We start from the raw sequence: 14,282 nt of genomic DNA on the forward strand, positions 1-14,282 counted from the left end.
AATAAGTTTTTTGAAACCAATGAGGCCAAAGACACAACATACCAGAGTCCCTGGGACACAGCTAAAGCCATGTTTAGAGGGAAATTTATAGCACTAATTGCCCACCAGAGAAAACAGGAAAGATATAAAATCGACACCTTAACATTACTATTAAAAGAACTGAGAAACAAGGGCAAAAAAAAATTCAAAAGCTAGCAGAATACAAGAAATAACTAAGATCAGAGCACAATTGAAGAAAATAGAGACAGGAAAAACCTCTCAAAAAATCAATGAATCTAGGAGCTCGTTTTTTGAAAAGATTAACAAAATAGACCACTAGCCAGACTAATAAAGAAGAAAAGAGAAAAGAATCAAATAGACACAATAAAACATGATAAAGGGGATATCACCACTGATCTCACAGAAATACAAACTACCATCAGAGAATACGATAAACACCTCTACACAAATAAACTAGAAAATCTAGAAGAAATGGATAAATGCCTGGACACATACACCCTCCCAACACTAAACCAGGAAGAAGTCGAATACCTGAATAGACCAATAACAAGTTCTGAAATTGAGGCAGTAATTAATAGCATACCAACCAAAAAAAGCCCAGTACCAGACGGATTCACAGCCGAATTCTACCAGAGGTACAAAGAGGAGCTGGTACCATTCATTCTGAAACTATTCCGAACAGTAGAAAGAGGGACTTCTCCCTAACTCATTTTATGAGGCCAGCATCATCCTGATACCGAAAGCTGGCAGAGACACAACACAAAAAGAAAATTTCAGGCCCATATCCCTGATGAACATTGATGCGAAAATCCTCAATAAAATATTGGCAAACCGAATTCAGCAGCACATCAAGAAGCTTACCCACCACGATCAAGTTGACTTCATCCCTGGGATGCAAAGCTGGTTCAACACATGCAAATCAATAAACATAATCCATCACATAAACAGAACTAATGACAAAAACCACATGATTATCTCAATAGATGCAGAAAAGGCCTTCAACAAAATTCAACACCCCATTCATAGTAAAAACTCTCAATAAACTGAGTATTGATGGAACGTATCTCAAAATAATAAGAGCTCTTTATGAGAAGCCCATATCCAATATCATATTGAATGGGCAAAAGCTGGAACCATTCCCTTTGAAAACTGGCAAAAGACAAGGATGCCCTCTCTTACCACTCCTACTCCACATAGTATTGGAAGTTCTTGCCAGGGCAATCAGTCAAGAGAAAGAAATAAAAGGTATTCAAATAGGAAGAGAGGAAGCCAAATTGTCTCTGTTTGCAGATGCCATGATTGTAAATTTAGAAAACCCATTTTCTCAGCCCAAAATCTCCTTAAACTGATAAGCAACTTCAGCAAAGTCTCAGGATACAAAATCAATGTACAAAAATCACAAGCACTCCTATGCACCAATAATAGACAGAGAGCCAAATCATGAGTGAACTCCCATTCACAATTGCTACAAAGAGAATAAAATGTCTAGGAATACAGCTTATAAGGGATGTGAAGGACCTCTTCAAGGAGAGCTACAAACCACTGCTCAAGGAAATGAGAGGACAAAAACAAATGGAAAAACATTCCATGCTCATGGATAGGAAGAATCAATATCATGAAAATGGCCATACGGTCCAAAGTAATTTATAGATTCAAGGTGAAACATTTCTTAAGCATATCGTCAGAGACTCTAAGCATAGTTAGAAACATGATTTGATGACGGCTACAGATGTCTAGAGGTATATGAAAAAATATGTGCAAAAATAGCAGCCTGATGACAGAAAAAATGCAGGTGGTTCTGAAGATCTAAATGATGGAACTTTTAATAAATAGAAAATTTATTTTGTGAAATATTCTATTTATATGATTTATATAAGTCTTAGAATATTGGAAATACATTGTTTTTAATTTGTTATTGCATTATTCAGTATAGAGTTAGGCTAATTTCTAAATGTCACTGACCATGTGAAAAGGTTTCCTCTCTCATTATCTCCCCTCTCAGAAAATAATGTTTTAGATATTGTAATTGAGTGTTATAGCTTTGATGGTAAAGAGAGGCTTTAAGGTTGATGTGAGGACAAAAATCAGAATCTTTATTCCAGATGCTGATTTCAGAGGATCAGTGTATAAATCTGAACTCTTCTAGGGGAATACATGCAACCAATGAGGAAGTTAATATTATACCTACTGTACAGGTAAAGACACTGAGACTCAGAGAGTTAAAAAAAACTTGCCAAAGATCAGCCTCACAAAGATGTTCACTTAAGCTTCACAAAGATGTTCACTTACATGAGTAATTTCCTTAGTGGTGATTTGTGAGATTTTGGCACACGTATCACCTGAGCAGTATACACTGCATTCAATTTGTAATTTATTACTACCCCCTTCCCACACTTTCCCCGAGTCCCCAAATTCCACTGTGTCATTATTATGCCTTTGCATCCTCATAGCTTAGTTCCCACTTATGAGTGAGCACATACTATGTTTGGTTTTCCATTCCTGAGTTACTTCACTTAGTAATATACCTAACCAAGGAAGTGAAAGTCTCTTCTAGACATTGGCTTAGGCAAAAGATGTGGTGAACAGGGAAAACTTCTATGCTGCTGGTGGGAGTGTAAACCGGTACAACCACTGTGGAGATTCCTTAAAGAACCAAAAGTAGAACTACCATTTGATCCAGCAATCCCACTACTGGATATCTACCTAGAGGAATAGAAGTCATTATACAAAAAAAAAAAAAAAGATACTTGTACATGCATGTATATAGCAGCACAATTTGCAATTGCAAAATTGTGGAACCAACCCAAATGCCCATCAATCAACTAGTGGATAAAGCAACTGTGGTATATATATAGAATGAAATACTACTCAGCCATAAAAAGGAACAAAATAATGGCATTCTCAGCGATCTGGATGAGATTTCTTTTTGTTTTTTTTTTTTGATACAGGGTCTCAATCGTGTGCCACCATGCCCAGCTAATTTTTGTATTTTTTGTAGAGACAGGGTTTTGGCATGTTGTCCAGGCTGGTCACAGTCTCCTGAGCTACCCAGATTAACAACAATTTTACAAAATGCACATATGTAGGGGCAAATACAATGGTCTGGTTCTTTATAAAAGAACTATTTTATGTCTGAAGTTAGCAATTAGAAACACTAATGATAAAACATTTTTTAAAACAAAATAAGTGTTTTAAAAATTATAAATATTTTGGTGGGCCACAGTGTCTAATGCCTGTAATCCCAGCACTTTGGGAGGCTGAGGTGGGAGAATCACTTGAGTCCAGGAGTTTGAGACCAGCATGGGTAACACAGGGAGACCTCGTCTCTACTAAAATATAAGCAAAATTAGCCAGGCATGGCGATGTGTGCACCTATAGTCCCAGCTACTTGAAAGACTGAGGTGGGAGGATTGCCTGAGCCCAGGAGGTTGAGGCTGCAGTGAAGTAAGTTCGTGCCACTGCCCTCCAGCCTGGACGACAGAGTGAGACTTGTCTCAAAAAAAAAAAATAAATAAATAAAAATTTCCATCATCCAGGAATACTAACAGTTAATGTATTGTTTTAGTCTAAATTTTGGCCTCTTTATAATGTTTTATCTGACATTTTAATTGATAGCGCAGTATATGTAAAATTGTGTATCTTCCTTAACAAACTGAATATAATAAGCATTTCAAAATCATAAAATATGTTTTCCAGACATAACTGAAGACTGTGTAATAGTCCATTTGATAAAATATATATTTTATTTTAACTACTGTGTTAATGTTGGTTACTTAGGCTATTTACAACTTAATTATTATATAGACATGCCACTGTGGAAGATATTTTTGAATTAATCTTTTACCACATTCTCAATCATTTAATTAAATAATATGGAAAATGTGAAATTTCTGAGCCAAAAAAACACCATTTTGAGATTGTTTATATTGATAAATTATTCTTCAGAAAGGTCATATTTAATTATGGGCTCATTAAAGTATTTTTAAACTCTATTTTAACTAAGCATTAGCAAATACATGATATTATCAGTTTTTAATTTTTTTTTTTTGAGACAGAGTCTTGCTCTGTCACCCAGGCTGAGTGCCGTGGCACAATCTCGGCTCACTGCAACCTCCGCCTCCTGGATTCAAGCAATTCTCCTGCCTCAGCCTCCTGAGTAGCTGGGATTACAAGCATGTGCCACCACGCCCGGCTAATTTTTGTATTTTTAATAGAGACAGGGTTTCACCATGTTGGTCAGGCTATTCTCAAACTCCTGACCTCGTGATCCACCTGCCTCGGCCTCCCAAAGTGCTGGGATTACAGGCGTGATTAATTTTTTTTAATTTGATTAAAATTGCTGTCTCAGCTTAATGTTTATTTTTTTTTCTAAATCAGAGCTTCATTCTTTTTTACTGGTGAATCATTTTTACTGGTATATCATTGTATGTATATACCACATTCTTTAATCCATTAATCCTTTGATGGATTTTAAAAGTAATACCATTTTTAATTGATACATAATAATTATACATATTTATGGGATATAATGTGATATTTCAATACATGTCTACAGTATGTAATGACAAAATCAAGGTAATTAGCACATCCATCACCTTGAATTATTAACCATAATCACCCTATAGCTCTATAGAACGCTAGAATTTATTTGTCCTATCCAGTTGTAATTTTGTATCTGTTAATCAACCTCACCCTATCCCTCACTTCCTCCTACCTTTCTCAGCCTCTAATAACCAGTATTCCAACCTCTACTTCTATTATAGCAACTACTTTAGTTTCCACATATGAGTGAGAAGATGCAGTATTTCCCTTTTTGTGCCTGGCTTATTTCACTTAATATAATGTCCTCCAGGCTCATCCATGTTGCTGTGCATGACAGGATTTCATTCATTTTTAATGCATGAATAGTATTTCATTGCATGAATATACCACATTTTCTGTATTCATTCATCTGTTGATGGACGCAGGTTGATTCCATATCTTAGCTATTGTGGATATCACTGCAATAAACATGGAAGTACACGTATTTTTTGACATACTGATATTCTTTCATTTGGGTATATACCCAATAGCAGGATTGTTGAATTATTTGGTAGTTGTATGTTTAGTTTTTGGAGGCACCTCCATAATGTTTTCCATAATGGCTGTACTAATTTACATTTCCACCAACTGTGTATGAAAGTTCACCTTTCTCTGTATCTTTGCCAGCATTTGATATTTTTTGTCTTTAGGATAACAAGCATTCTAACAGAGGAGAGATGACATCTCATTGTGGTTTTAATTTGCATTTTCCTCATGATTAGTGACATTTTGCATTTATCTGACGATAAGTGATGTTAAGTATTTTGAAAATATACCTGCTGGTTATTTGTATGACTTTATTTGATATGTATTGACATTATTTGCTCACTTTTTCATCAGATTATTATTATTTTGCTGTTGAGTTGTTTGAAATTCTTGTATATTCTGAATATAATTCCTTATCAGATGAATAGTTTCTGAATATTTTATTCCCATTCTACAGGTTGTCTCCCCTCTGTTGATTGTTTTCATTGTGGTGCAGAGATTCATTAGTTTCATTTAATCCCATCTGTCTATTTTTGTTTTTGTTGTGTGTGTTTTTGAGGTCTTATTTATAAAACATTTTCCCAAACCAAACTCCTGAAGCATTTCCTCTACGTTTTCTTTTAGTAGTTTTATCATAGTTTCTGGTCTTACATTTAAGTTTTTCATCTATTTTGAGTTAATTATTGAATATGGTAAGACATAGGTTCTAGTTTAATTCTTCTGACTATGAATATCCAGTTTTATCAGCACCAATTATTAAAGTGACAGTCCTTTCCTCAAAGGATATTCTTGAGACGTGTCGAGAATCAGCTGGGTGTAAATTCATGGATTGATTTCTGTGTTATCTATTTCTATTCAATGGGTCTTTGTGTCTGTTAGTATATTTTTATGTCAGTACCATGTTGTTTGGGTTACAATAGCTTTCCAGTGTGTTTTAAAGTCAGGTGGTGTGATGTCTCCAGTTACGTTCTTCTTGCTCAGGATTGTTTCTGCCATCCAGGATCTTTTGTGATTCCATACAAATTTTATAATTGCTTTTTCTATTTCTGTGAAGAAATTGGTATTGTAATGGAATGAAATTGAAACTATAGGTTACTTTCGGTAGTACGGTCATTTTGACAATATAAATTTATTCTATTCATAAACGTGAAATGTCCTTACATTTTTCCACGTCCTCTTCAATTTATCAGTCTTTTATAGTTTTCATTGTAGAGGTATTTCACCTCCCTGGATAAAGAAGTTTAAGAAATAAAAGAAATTTATTGCTAGGTATTTTTTAGGTATTATTTTATTGTTTTTAGGTATTGTAAATGTGATCGCTTTCTTGATTTCTGTTTTTGGGGTATTGTTGCACAGGAATTCTATTAATTTTTATTTTTATTTTGTTTTCTGTAACATTTCTGAATTTATCATTCTAAGAGTTTTTTGGTGGAATCTTTATGTTTTTCCATATATCATATCATGTAATATGCAAACAGGGACTTTGATTTCTTCTTTTTTAGTTTAGATGCCCTTTATTTCTTTCTCTTGCCTGATTGTTCTGGCTAGGATTTCCAATACTGTGCTGATTAAGAGTGCTGAAAATAGGCATCCTTATATTGTTTCAGTTCTTAGAGAAAAAGATTTTTACTTTTTCAGTATGATGTTAGCTATAAATATGTCACATATGGTTTTCATTATGTTCAGGTATGTTCCTTCTATACCTAATTTGTTGAGAGTTTTTTATCATGAAGTGGTGTTGAATTTTATCAAAAGCTTTTTTCATATCTATTGAGATAGTCATATAATTTCATTATCTTGATGTGATGTACCAAGATTATTGATTTGTGTATGTTGAACCATACTTGCATCCCTGGGATAAATTCTACCTTATCATGGGGCATAATCTTTTTGATGTTCTATTGGATTCAATTTGCTAGTATTTGGTTGAGGATTTTTGCATCTATGTTTGTCACAGGTGGTGGCTTTAGTATTATTTGTTAGTGTATCTTGTCTGGTTTTGGTAACAGCGTAATGCTGGTCTTGCAGAATGAGTTTGGAAAAATTCCCTTGTCTTGCATTTTTAGAAATAGTTGGAGAAAAAATGGTATTAGTGTTTCCTTAAAAGTTTCGGGCTGGGTGCAGTGGCTCACGCCTGTAATCCCAGCACTTTGGGAGGCCGAGGCAGGTGGATCACGAGGTTAGGAGATCGAGACCATCCTGGCTAACACGGAGAAACCCCGTCTCTACTAAAAATACAAAAAATTAGCCGGGCGTGGTGGCTGGCGCCTGTAGTCCCAGCTACTCGGGAGGCTGAGGCAGGAGAATGGCGTGAACCCGGGAGGCGGAGCTTACAGTAAGCCGAGATTGCGCCACCGCACTCCAGCCTGGGTGACAGAGCGAGACTCCGTTTCAAAAAAAACAAAAAAAGTTTCATGGACTTCAGCAGTGAAGCTATCTGGTCCTGAATTTTTCTTGCTGATAAATTTTTATTATTGACTTTAACTTCATTACTCATTATTTGTCTGTCCAGGCTGATAAATTTTTATTATTGACTTAACTCCATTACTCATTATTTGTCTGTCCAGGCTTTTTTTTTTTTTTTTTTTTTTGGTTCAGTCTTGGTAGCTTTTGTGTATCCAGGAATTTCAGGAATTTATCCATTTTCTCTAGGTTTTACAAATTGTTAGCCTATAGATGTTTATAATAGTCTAGTTATTATTTGTATTTCTGGCATATCAGTTTTAATGTTTCTGTTTTCATTTTTGATTTTATTTATTTGTGTCTTTTTATCTTAGTCAAGTTAATGGTTTATCAGTTTTGTTTGTCTATTAAAATAAATTATATTTTGTTTCATAGATGTTTCTTATTATTTTTGTTGGTCTCAGTTTTCTTTAATTATTCTCTTATATTTACTATTTCTGTTTTTCTACTAATTTGAGGTTGGGTTTGTTCTTGCCTTTATAGTTTTTGAAGTCTATTGTTAGGTTGCTTGTTTGAAATCTCTGTGCTTTTCTGACATAGGCATTTATTGCTATACATTTTCCTGTTAACGGTGCTTTTGCTGTATCCTATAGGTTTTGGTATGTTGTCATTCTATTTTAATTTATTTTAATAAATTTTTAAATTTTTTCTAAATTTTTTGATTGACCCACTGTTCATTGAAAATTATGTTTTTTAAAATTTCCATATGTTTGTTGAAGTTTCCAAAGTTTCTCTTGTTATTGATTTTCACTTTTATAACATGTGGTAACAAAAGACACTTGATACAACTTTGACTTTTAAAAATTGTGGAGATTTGTTTTGTGGCCTAACATATGGTCAATTCTACAAAATGTTTCATTTTCTGATGAAAAGAATGTGTAATCTGCAGCCTTTGAATTACATTTTCTGTAAATGTCTGTCAGGTTTCTTTTGTTTATAGTGCAGTTTAAATCCAATATTTCTTTGTTGACGTTCTGTCCAGATGATCTATCTAATGCTAAGAGTAGGGTGTTGAAATCCACTACTACTATTGTATTGTGATCTATCTCTTGTTTTAGATCTAGTAATATTTACCTTATTTATCTGGGTGCTCTAATGTTGAGTGCATATATATTTATAATTGTTATAGCCACTTGCTGAATTGACTCCTTCATCAATATATAAAATAAACTTTGTCTCTTCTTACAGTTTTTGACATAAAGTTGGTTTTATCATATATAAGTATAGATGCTCTTGCTCACTTTGGTTTCTGTTTTCATGGAATATATTTTTCCATTTATTCACTCTCAGTATATTTGTGCCTTTATAGGTGAAGTGAGTTTCTTGTAGGTAGCATAGGTTGGGTTTTATTATTTTATCCATTCATCCAGTCTATATATTTTAATTGAATACTGTAACTTATTTACATTCAAGGTTATTATAGCTAGATGAAGACATGTAGACATAGACCTGTTATTTTGTTGTTTTTCTGTTTATTTTATGTAACATTTGTTCCTTTTTGCCTCTCCTATTGTTTATATTTGTGGTTTGGTGGTTTTCTATGTGATAATATTTGATATCTTTCTCTTTCTCCTTTGTGTATCTGCTTTACTAGTGAGTTTCATGTGTTTTCATGATGGTGGTTATCATCCTTTCTCTTCTAGTGTAAGAGTCCCTTAAGCATTTCTAGCAAGGCCAGAAATGATAATGAATTCTAGTGGTAATGCATTTCCTCCATTTTTTGCTTGTGAAGCAGTGGCTTCAGTTTCAAGATGGCTCCATTCAACAGCAGCTTAGGTCATGGGGTGGTAGGGAGTGCACAATGTGCGCTCCTACTCTAGTGTAATGCAGCTGTATTAATCCAGGCAACTCTGCAAACTTGGCTTGAGCCTTTTGAGGACTGTGGGCTTCAGATTTCCTGTTCTACAGACTGAAGGTATCTGCAATGGCAATGGGAGTTGCCATTTACTTACCCCCCCTTTTTTTGTTAGGAAAAACCCCTACTGGCTTTGAGCCAATCCCAATAGCGGAGACAGGGCAGCAGAAGCAGGGTGCTTCATTCCCCATTCTATGCTACCATGCTGGACTTCCATGTTCCACAGGGATTTTGTCAGTCCTTTGCTGTACTCCAGCACTCTCCCTCAGATACTACAGTCAAATTGTCATTGTTTACCTATTGTTTTGCTATCTTTTTTTGTGGAGGGAGGGAATGAGTGCCAGACACATTTAATCAGTCATCTTGCTGATGACATTCTATTTCTTTGTTAATGAGATTGAATATTTTTTCTACATATGTTTTTCTCTTGTATTTTTTTTTTGTAGCAACTTGTTTTTGCATGTGGTTTACACCTTTTTAAACTGGTTGTTCACTCTTTTAATTTAATTTGCTTCATTCCTAATATTCCCCATTCTATATGGTCCTAATATTATGTAAGATGAATTCACACAGTTTTCTAGGAGATAGGCTACAAATATTTTCTTAGTCAATGGGTGCATTCATGTAGCACAACAATAAGCAGAACAGAAAAGACAGCACAAATATGCTAGTATATAGTGTATTATCTACACAGATTTGACAGAACTCATCTGGGAATAATACATAGGCAGTGCCTAGAAGCCTTTTTGAACATTTAATCTCAAATTAACCATTTAGTAAATGTATCAGAGAAAACTAGATGTTCTCCAAAAGTGCTGTTCCTCTTTCCATAATAGACAATTGTTGCAGGTAAACAGTTTTTTTGGTCAGGGATTACATTTTGCAGTTTTATTTGAAGCTAGATTTTGACATGTAATTACATTCTAATCAATGGAATCTTAGAGGATGTGATGGGTTTAACTTCTATGCCTGACCCACTAAAGCCTCCCATGTGAGAATGATTTTCCCCTTTGATGGCTGGATATCTATTCTTAGGGCAAGTTTGAAAGCCATTTGTTAAAGTTGGAAGAGCCTCTATCCACCAGAGTCCTGAATGACTACATGAAGCACAGCAACCCCTCCTTAATCAGTAATACCAGCACTGGACTTTTACATGAGTGAGAAATAAATTTCTATCTTGTAAAGCCACTAAAATTTGGGGGACTATATTTTTTATAAGAACTAGCAACACTATAGCTTTACCCATCTCAAATTCTAAAGTATCTTTCTATTGTGTCACAAACATCTCTCAAATTTTTCCTCAGATGTTTATTCCAGGTGAAAGCAACTAGAACCAGGGTAGCTGTGATTTTACTTAGGTAGTTCCTACTTTGCTCTTTTGTAATATAAATATATTTCAGTTACCAGGTTTGGTTAAATAACAACATTCCCCCAACAATATGGTTCAAGCTTCAGTTACCATGAAATTGTTTATTATCCATTAGTAAATGCATACAGTACAAACTTTGTTTTATCCCTTTATGCCAAAAGTCACTAGATAAATAACGTATGTACATCATGCTTAGTGGCTAATCAGATCACTTCTTTCAAATTTTGACAGTAATTTGTAACTGCATAGCTGTTATTTGGTTCATGAATAAGAACAGAAAGTCACTTATCGCTGGCTGAAAGAAGTGTTAAATTCTACTTTAGATTGAAGAATGCCATAAAAAGTAAATATCAATGAGTTAGGCTAGGATTAAAGACAAAAAGTATAATTTAGTTGCCACCTTGAAAGAAAACGCTAATTCCAAGGAGGCTGAAGAATAATGTCGTACTGCCATTAAAAGGTGGTTTCATGCTTTCAGAAATCAGCATGGATTGATTAACGTTGAGCTATTTGGTGAGGCTGCTGGTACAAATAAGAACATTGCTAAACAATCTGCACCTGGATTATGATGGACATATATATTTAATGTTCATTAGACAAGTGTTTTTTAAATGCAATCCAAAGAAGAACTTATAAGATGAAAAACATAGGTTTGTGAAATGGCTATAAAAGAGTTAAACATTACTTATCAAAAGGTGATACAGACTGATTTATGTTACTCCTAATTCATATGATAAAGTCCTGACATCCAGTGCCACAGAACATAATGATATTTAAAGATAGAACCATTCAACAGATAATTAAGATAAAATGAGGCCTTTAGGATGAACCCTAATTGGATCTCACTGGTGTTCTGATAAAAAGAGATTTAGACATACAGAGATACATCAGAGGTATGCACAAAGAAAAGGCTATGGGATGACACAGAGAGAAGGTGGTCATCTACAAGCCAAGCAGAGGGGTCTCAGGAGAAATAACATATGCTGAAATATTTGTTTTGGACTGATAGCCTCCAGAACTGTGAGAAAATTAATTTCTGTGGTGTTTTGTTATGGCAGTCCTAGCAGAAAAATAAAGTACCAAAGACGACATTATGAATCCAGACTAAGGAGTTTGATATATATATCAAAATATATAGTCTATTATCTAAGGTAAACTTTCTGACAGGCCATTGAAGCTATACTTGGATATCATGTAATTTGTTTAGCTGAATTTTTGGAAAAAAATATAAAACAAAGAATTGCATTGAAAATATTCGAGCATCAGGGAAGGAAGCAACAGGAGTAATATTCATGCAGTATGACAGAAATTTTTACCTTACAGGGCAAAAAACTGTGGGATTCAAATAAAGATAAAATGGAGTCATAGAAGAAATAGCTCACTGTGAGAATGCTGACACTACCAATGTTCAAGAGACTCTAGATATGTTGCCGGAAGAACTCAGTGGAGGCAAACTTATCAATATTAATAGGAAAAGTGTTTGTGATGAAAAGAATGAAGATACTTCACAGGTAGTGACATGGGAAAGAAGAAAAAAGCTTGGAATTAAAGGAATTCATAGTAATATTACATGACATTGAAACTATAATGGTAAAATGGACAAAAGGTTAAAATTACTGTTGAAAACTGATCCAAATTTAGAAAGGAGCATGACAATTTTGCCTAAGCCTACTAAAGTTTTTCACTCTGTTGTAAGTTATATGTTTAGAAGAAGGCAAGCAATGTTCACATTATGCTTGGTAAGTTTTATTACAAAAAAAGTTTCTAATGTTTTAAAATGTGTAATAATTTAATTACTAGTTTTTCTCTTTTTCAATTCCCTATACATTTATAACTAAAAGTAAGACAGTTTTTAATGTTTTAACAAAATTTTTAAAGGCCATAGAACAATGTGATTAATTTTTCTCATTAATTCTTAAGGTTGCTTTGCAGTTTCAACTTGCATGATCATTAATATAGTCCCACATTAGAGTGTAAAGTGAAAACTCCCTGAATTTTATTTCATTTGTATATGATATTTTTCATTGTATTAGCATTTAACTGAAGAGAAAAGCTTGACATTGAAAGTATAATTGGGAGTTGGCCCAGGTACAATTTTGACTCAGTTGCATCATGTGCTCTGTTTACTCTTTCATCACCTCACATTTATAATCAAATACTAATTTGCAAATTTGTAATTTTATTTTATGTGTATGTCTTTTAAGTTTTTGGTGACATGTAGACAGCTCTCTGAATTCACTGATTTAAAACACTTTAAATTTTGGTAACTAGTCGTGATACTTTAATCTCCTCTAGAATGACATATTTCCTTGCTGGTAAATACTACTTTCTCATTCAGTATTTCCTCATCTTTAAAATTAATCTTTTACTTCTCAGTTTATTTATCTTTTCCTTCCTATATACAAACAAAATAATAGGAATATACGCTATTATTATTATTATTATTTCCTTATACCAAATCATTTTAAATATAAATATTGCCAATGCCTGCTCCCAAATGGGACATTTTCCTTACCAGGTTCAACTGTTAACAGTCAGTTGCAAAAACTTTTTACTGCCTAAGAATACCTTTCACTTATTTTAAAGTAAGTATGTGTATTTATTTCCCAGTGTATTAATTATCTCTTCTTAATTTAAATGTCTTGCTAGTTGAATACCTAAAAAAGGAATGGCAATTTCTCTTGATTTCATTGCATTTCAGTGCACTCTGATGTACCAAAAATAAGGTACCCATAAGGCGCATTTAAAATGGCCTGTAAGACCATATTGCAGTTATCTCATATGCTTCATGTTTTTCTGACTCATTTTTTGGAGATATAATCCCTTGAATTATCCAATGTTTATATAACATTGCATTATATTCCTCCTGCCATAGTTCTTACAGATTTCCAAAATTAAGAAATACTATGTCTAATAACCTGAACCCATGTTTTATTTCTGCAGTCCTCTCCTCCAATCTACCTCAACTTATTTGGTCATTTACTACCTATACTTTGTAATTAAGAAAAACTGTCATCCTTTCATTATCTCAACTTCTTGTATCCCATTTTTAATCTACCTCTTCCTATGGTTTTGCCTTCATTACATTTTAAACCTCATTTCAACAGTCCTTAGAAATTACACTATATTGATCCCACCTCACTTTTAGTATCCATCATGCTCTCCCTTCCCTCATTATTAAAATGAAATTCACTTGTCAAACATAATAATTATTCCCTTAAATATAACTGATCACTCTCTCCCTCTTTCTTTCTCTCTATGTATCTCATCTTTGAATTTCCTTTATAAGATTTCAACCCTAGTTGAATCAACCCATCCACCTTATTCGTGTTCCTACTCATAAAGATGAACACTCCTTCCTCATCTTTAGTCTCAGCTGATACTTTTGCTTTATTTGTACACAATATTTCTTCACCCAGGTATTACATATAGTACCTATTAGTTATTTTTTCCAACCCTCTCTCTTCTCCCACCTTCTAACCTCAGATAGGTCCCAGTGTCTGCTGCTCTCTTCTATGTGTTCATAGA

Source organism: Pongo pygmaeus, chromosome X (genome assembly GCF_028885625.2).
Source record: "Pongo pygmaeus isolate AG05252 chromosome X, NHGRI_mPonPyg2-v2.0_pri, whole genome shotgun sequence".
NCBI classification, from domain to species: Eukaryota; Metazoa; Chordata; class Mammalia; order Primates; family Hominidae; genus Pongo; species Pongo pygmaeus.